The 7,000-nt window shown below is 50.8% G+C and overlaps 1 protein-coding gene across 7 annotated transcripts in view; it reads left to right on the top strand.

The window, feature by feature from the left end:
* Positions 1-7,000, top strand: part of TP63 (tumor protein p63) — a 120,757-nt gene that overhangs the window by 19,885 nt on the left and 93,872 nt on the right. The window contains exon 1 of one of the 7 annotated variants that reach the window (XM_006022406.2): positions 3,154-3,198. The exons of 2 other annotated variants lie outside the window; for them this stretch is intronic. The gene's annotated coding sequence lies outside the window, so the exon portion shown is untranslated. 4 more of the 7 variants (XM_006022410.3, XM_006022407.3, XM_006022409.2 and 1 more) reach the window with 4 other exon arrangements.

Here is a 7,000-nt window from a genome sequence, read left to right as displayed (position 1 = left end):
CAGGAAGTCTCCAAAATTTTTCAATAGCACATCCCATATTTCCCTACCCCCATTTTACAGATAGGCAAACTGAGGCAGGGAGAGGGAGAGGTCTCTGAGTTGCTCAACAACAAAATTGGAATAAAACACAGGCCCTCTGCAGCCCAATTTAGTGCTCTGCCCATTGGGAAATACTGTCTCTGGTTACTAATGCTAAAGAAAGCCTGTAGGACTTTCACCAGCTGACTGTCTGGGGCCAATCCTGCAGCAGGATCCCGGAGGATCCCTTCCTGCAGCTCCGATGCCCACACAGCTTAGGATGCTGCCGTGTGCCAGGGAGGAAGGGGCTGGGAGAGATCACTGGGGAAACTGGAAGTGCAGCCACTACTGGGCAGCCGACTCGAACTGAAAGAAGCCAAGACACACAAAACCAGTGCGGTGATGAGGTCGGTGTTTTCTTGGCACCTGGTTTCAATTTCTTTTCTTTGGACAAATTTTCCCTTGTGCTGAAGACTGAAATAAGCAGCACCATAAACATCCCTCCCTTCTTTCTCATGCACCAGACAAAAGGTGCAATAAAAGCAGCAGCAGAAACCTAGGGCATGCCACTGCGGGAGATCCTGCCAGCGACCGGATCTGCGTTAGAGCCATTTCAAATGTCTGTCCCCAGCCTGGCTCTGCCTCGATTCCCCGGGTCCGACGGCTTTCCTCCCCCAGCACCTTTGCTTGGGCCTGTATGTTTTCTGGGAAGGATGTGGGACCACGCCACTCGGGGCCGGGGATCTGGGACAGGTTGGAGCTAAGGGTTGTTTTCCTGCCCATTTGCTCTTCTAGTCTCTTTCCCAAACCTGAGCATGCCTCCCATTATACACGCAGGCTTTGGCACAATTCAACCAGGGATCTGGAGCTGGGTGATGGGCAAACCCCTGGAGATCCCTGAGGGTCAGGGGCTAACCCAAACTCTTCCCATCTGCCATCCAGGCTGGAAACCTAAGCATGCATCAATTATTGTGCCTGCAGTTCGGTCATCTCTGCTGCTGCTGGGTCGGGAACGCCAGGCAAACAGGTTCTCACCAGGGCAGGCAGACAACACGGGGGGGGAAGAGGGTGCAAAGTGGGAAAAGAGGGTGCAATGTGGAAGGCAGGTTGTTCCTTGCTCCATTCAGCCTGGGGGCACAAAGAGCTGATGCAGGGTAAGGTCCGTGCTGCAGTTGGAAAAGGGCCGTAGAAAACGAGAAGGGGGGTCACCTCTAATCCAGCCCCAACTACATCATCCCAGCCAAGGCTTTGTCTACCTGGATCTTAAACACCTCCAGGGACAGAGATTGCACCACGTCTCTGGGTAACCCATCCCAGTGCTTCACCACCCTCCCGGTGAGAAAGTTTTTCCTAATATCCAACCTCAACGTCCCTTGCTGCAACTAGAGACCATCACTCCTTGTTCCAACTCTCTCCCACAGACTTCAGCTGTAACCAGGTGCTGGAGTACCGACCCGCTTGGCTACTGTCGTCTTATTTTGACCCTCGCTGGCAGCAAGCTGGCGTGATGATGGATGCTCTCCGACAGCCTCGGTCTTGGGGGCAGGGGGACGGTGAGGTTGGGGTCGGGGCGAGCAGGTTGTTCGGAACTGGGGGAATTCCAGATGACAGCCTTGGCCAGGAGCCTGCGTGTCCCCCCCTGCCAAACTCCTCCTCTCCTTGCACAGCTGTGCGTTTCATTAGTAGTGACGGCTACAAATCACGGCAGTGTTACAATGCAGAGCAGGGGGAATTCCAGCACGCCGAGGGCTGCCAAGTTCCTCGAGCTTTAGCAGCACACTCAGAAAAAGAGCCCTCTCCCCTTAAAATATACATATGACTCAAGGCAAGATTTGGGCAATTAAGCTTTACGCTTCCAAGGGCTGAAGTGTTTGGGCACCGGGCTCTTCACGCGCTGGCAAGGATGTTAAGGGCGAGTGAAGGGGGACTTGAAATCCCTGCCAACTCATCTCACTTGTGACCTGTTTGTCCATGGGCTCTCTCGTGGTGGGAGGTTAATGACTGACCTGCGCTGCTTGGGTTTAAATGCAGCGTAGGTGTGTGCAGGGCAAAGCCTCGGAGCAAGTATTCCCAGGGGATGGGTGCAGGTGGTCTGGGTGCTAACAGAGGCAAGAAATAATTTGGGCAATATTCTGCCATGACCCAATGTGAGTCCCTTGGTCTCTAGAGTAGAGATTTCTTAAATTTGCACACCTCAGATTGAAAGAGGCCTGGGTTTCAGACCGTGCTTTGTGCACTCCAGCAGGCCCCTATTGAAGATTTCTGCAGTCGGGTACCCCAAATCACTCGTGCCTTGAAACATCAAAAGATTGGCACTCAAGAGACCTGGGCTCTCTTCCCAGCATAGGGGGTGGGGTGACCTCATAGAAGTCTCTTTGGTGCTCAGTGCCTCAGTTTCCCTACCTGTGAAATAGGGTTAATGATGCTGGTCTCCTTTTATAAAGTGCTTTGAGCTCAATGGGTAAAAAGTGCTTTCGTGTTGGGCCCTAAATCAGTCCCTCCCCTGTTTATTAAGATCCTCTTTTTGGAGCCCAGCAGCACGAGGCTCCGAATGGATAGTTTGGAGGAGGAAGAAAGCACCCATAATGCCAGCTCTTCAGGAAAAGTTTGCTTTATGGCTGTATCGGAGCCAGCTTGCCCATCCCTTGGGCGAGTTATTTCTCTGAATGAGAAGATTTACTAGGCAAAGGTCTGGGTGCAGCATGGGATCATAGGAAAGTTGGGATCTCAGGAGCTCACATCTAGCCCAGCCCCCTGTTCAAGGCTCCTAAACCATCCTGCCACGCCGCTATCCATCCTGCTTTGAAAGTTTCCCAGCCTAGAAATGTCCCGGCTTCTCTAGGCATGCCTGACCACCCTGGTAATCACTCATTTCTTATCTCTTCTTTTCTTTTCCACATATTATGCACCCTTTTTTTTTGTTTGTTTGGCCTGATGGCAATCCACAGCATCCAACCCCTGAGACCTGCACCGAGGGGAAGGCAGCTGGTCCTTGCAGCTTTCTTTCTTGGTCTATTCTAGGAAGGCTCTCTTTTAAGCAGAGGGACAGGTTTAAAAGGGCTCTGTACCCTTAAGTAGCACACCCACTCCTCCCCTATATAAATGGAAAGACCAGCAACAGCTGCCCCTTAGTTCAGGGTGGCTCTGAGCTTCCAGGAGCTCTCTCTCCTTTGCACGGTGGTAAGCCAGCTTCTGCATCTCACTTGCTTTGCAAATTGTATGCAAGCATTTACGTGCTGGACAGATGTTCCCTGGGTATCCCAGTCACATCAGCAGTTTTCTTTACCCCTGTCTGGGCGCTGGACAGGGTTATTTTCACTGAAAGGGAGCAGGTGCCTTCAGTGCAGAGGTGTTACAGCACAGGTATGATCCTACAGTAGTGGCGGCAGCGATGCTGAACCCATCAGGTGTGTCTTGGGAAGCCAGCATCCCTGTTGAAGGGTGAAGCCACAGCCCTGCAGTCATCTTCCCGTGCCTCAGTTTACCTTTCATTGCCAATGGGAGACTCTGTATTGGCAAAGCCCTGTTAAAATCTGTAGAGGTACTTGGCATAGCAGCACCTAGAAGCAAGATGTATTTATTGCCTGGGTTTTGGAGGGGCTCATCAGGCAGTTGAGAGGCCAAAGCATCTGCTTTGTCATTGCTGCTGTGAACTCCTCTGCAAATCCTTCAGCTTGTAGGAGGCCTCGAGCAAATTTTGCATGCCCTGCGAGAGGGTCCTGCCACCTCTGGCTTGGCAAGTTGGGAAGGGACAAGTGGCTTCTGGATTGGAGACATGAGAGTAATGCCTCAGTGCTCACGTTTCGGCAGATCCGTGCCCTTGCACAAGGGCTGAGCAATGCCATGTTGGAGGAAATGAGACCCAAAACCAAGGCCTTGATCAGTGAAAGAGCCCCGGTACTTTTTACAGGGGTGGACTTGTCAGCTCCAGCCTCCTCGCTAAATGACAGCTTGGGCAGCAATTGGATGCCACATCCAGACAGCACCTTTGAGGGAATTCTTGTCTTCATGTCAGGCAATTTTGCTATGAATCCCTGGTTTCCCCCAGAAAGCAGCAGAGGACCTGAGCCCAGCAGGCAGTTTGCAAAGGCTGCATTTTCAGCAGCATTTCAAAGCAGCAGCAGGTTGCAGGGGAGGTTGCACTTGCAATACCCAGTGCAAATGGACACCATGCACGCTGGGACAAGGGGCTTGTTTCCTCTAAAAAATAAAAAAAAATGCAACGGACAGACACAATCCATGCCTGCTGTCCTGCAGCCTCCCAGGCTGGAGGCACCCTTTTACCTCCCTGAAGTTAGAGGAATTGCCTTCCTGTGTGGGGTCCTGCAGACACAGGGCTGGCAGCTGCATGTGTGCATTGGCCGACTCCGAGCCAGCTAGCATTGCAGTGATGCAGCCACCATGGATCTTTGTTGGGGGGGTGTCTTTTATGGCACCCACAGCAGGGCTGGGATGAAGCTGAACAAGCTTTGGATGGAAAGCATCCATCATGCCAGACCTGAACTCGACATTTCACTGTTTCTTTGCAGTAGATCAGCTCTCCCACCCCCAGCATTTCAGATTGGTGGCAATTTTGCATGCCTTGAGTGCATCACCATCTTGAGCTCCCCCCTCTTGAGTGCTTTGCTCATGGCTTGTTGCAATATCCTTTGTGAGGCTGAGGGTGCGAGGCTGGGGGGCAACTGAGGCAGGGGGAATGCATTAGATTTTCCTCTCTTATCAATAAATAGGGAGCTGAAAAACAATAGGAACAGTTGTGCTGGCCTGTTATGCAACTGGGGTCATCTCCTGGCATTGTTTCTTAATTTAGAAAGCTATATTGGTGATTGAGGCCAGGTGGGTGGGGCTGGGCCCAGCCTTGTGACCTGTATGACCTGGGGGGTTGCAGGGCAGGGAGCCCAGGCTGCAGGCAGGCAGGCAGGCTGGGGCTTGCTGAGAAGCTGCTTGATTGAAGCAAGGCCCTTGGTCAGTGGCCCTGGGTTGCAATTCTTTGGCCTCTTTCCTTCTGGTAAGTGCTTGCCTGAGTCATTTCTGAGCTGGTTGCTTAGTCATAGCCCTTTCCTGGGGGCTGAATTCCTGGGAGGCAGTGAGTAATGCAGCTGGCAGGTGGGTGAGGAGCAAACCTGGCAGGAAGGGTGCTGGCACAGCTGATGCTTTGCTGCACGCGCTGCTGGGAGGTGAGCAGTGCTGTGCAAGGCCCAGCTTGGGGGCTCTCCAGGGTGATTTATCTTTGCATGTGCTGAACTTAACTACAAAGACTCAGGGCAGCTTATAGCAAGAGAGAATAGCACAAAATAATTGCTTACCTGCAGGATTTGCTGGATGCAGCACCTTGCCCCCCAAAGGGGGTGCTGGGCAGAGGCCAGGGATCTTTCAGAGCAAGGGCGCAGGCATTATAGCAAGGGGAGCTCAGGGTTTCACCCTCTCCCTGGGTTTATTTCTGTGCTGGGGGGTGCCTGGAGGAGGGTTGGGAGGCACTGGGAGCCCTTACTGGGAGCATGATGTAGACTGGGGAAAAAGAAGAGCTAGAGGTGGAGGGTTGTTAAGTTTGTACAGCACCGAGCACGGTGCCGCTCTGACTCCAGTGAGGTGTGTGAGATGTGTGTTAGCAAAGTAGGTTAACATATGGGCAAGTCACTTTGGACCATGCCCTGTGTCTGCCCCTTCGCCTGTTGCATAGGGGATGTGTGCCGGGTGGGGAAAAAAAAATGATTTAAAAAAAAAAGAAAAAAAATGTTGTTGTTTTTTTTTTTTTTTTATTTAAATCAGATTTTACTTGATTGAATTGTATTTTTTGATTTTATTTTTTTTTAAGATGCATTTAAAAAAACCAAACCTTTATATAAAGATGTTTTTTTTTAATTTAAGGTATGTTAAGGCTCAAAGATATCATCATGGAATAGGGATGATAACCTCTAATTATTCACAGAAGTTTAGGGCTGGAAGAGACCTCATGAGATCAGCGGGTCCAGCCCCCAATATACTATTTAAGACCGTATATTTACGTGAGCTTTTTAGAAACGTTTTCTAAGTAGGTCACAACGGGCTGCGGGCTATATTAGGGGGCCTGATTTTTAGGGGGTTTCCCCGATGAGGTTAGTAAAGATTAAAGAAAACCGCTTTACCATTAGGGACTTGGTGCTCGGTCTAGAAGAGCCCGTGAAGCATCTCTGTGATGCTGAGTTTCAGTTCTCAAACGCTGTATTTGTGTCTCCAGAGATCACAGGCAGACAAGGCTGTTTGGGTAGATGTGATATCTTTTATTAAACCAACTAAATAGTTGGAAAAGTTGTTCTTTGCAAGCTTTGGGGCACACACGCCCTTCTTCAGGCATAGGGAGAGTTGGAGATAACATCCTCATTAACAGCACTGTATGGAGATGAGAGAAGAGACCTGATGCCCACCCCCCAGCTCTTTTGTCTCTCTGCAAGTTTGCATGCACACAGTCAAGCCCTTCCCTCTCGCTGCAAGTGCAAAGTGTCAGGAAGTTAAACGAATAGAGGAGATCAAACAACAAGAATGCCCTTTTTTAGCAAAAAAAAACCCCCAGGGATTAAATCAAGGCTTCCTGACCAGTGATTTAAATCATGACTTAAATTAAATCCACCCTGGGTGCTGGCCTGTTACCTCCACCTAGATCGTGCCTTGGGGCTCTGCTTTTCACTTCCAAATCCCCCCTGGGCTCTCCCTTGTGATGATGAACAAGATCTCTGTTGCCCCCTTTTTTTTTTGTAGCTGGGTTTTGTTGTTGCAGCTGCGATCGCCTGGGATGTGCACGAGGAGACGGGGTTTCTGAGCTTATACAGGGGAGGAAACGCGGTCCAGAGCGCTGGGCTGGGAGCCAGGACACCAGCACCCTACTCCCAGCCACGCCGCTGACCGGCAGCAGGTGACACGAGAGACTTTGCCTCCTCGCTGTGTAGCTGGGTCTCTCTTTTTTTGTGCAAACTCAATAAAAAAAATCCTCTTTGTACAGATGTGA

This window comes from Alligator sinensis, unplaced genomic scaffold (genome assembly GCF_000455745.1).
Source record: "Alligator sinensis unplaced genomic scaffold, ASM45574v1 scaffold301_1, whole genome shotgun sequence".
In the NCBI taxonomy this organism is placed as follows: Eukaryota; Metazoa; Chordata; order Crocodylia; family Alligatoridae; genus Alligator; species Alligator sinensis.
This window is presented reverse-complemented; position numbering and strand designations above follow the sequence as displayed.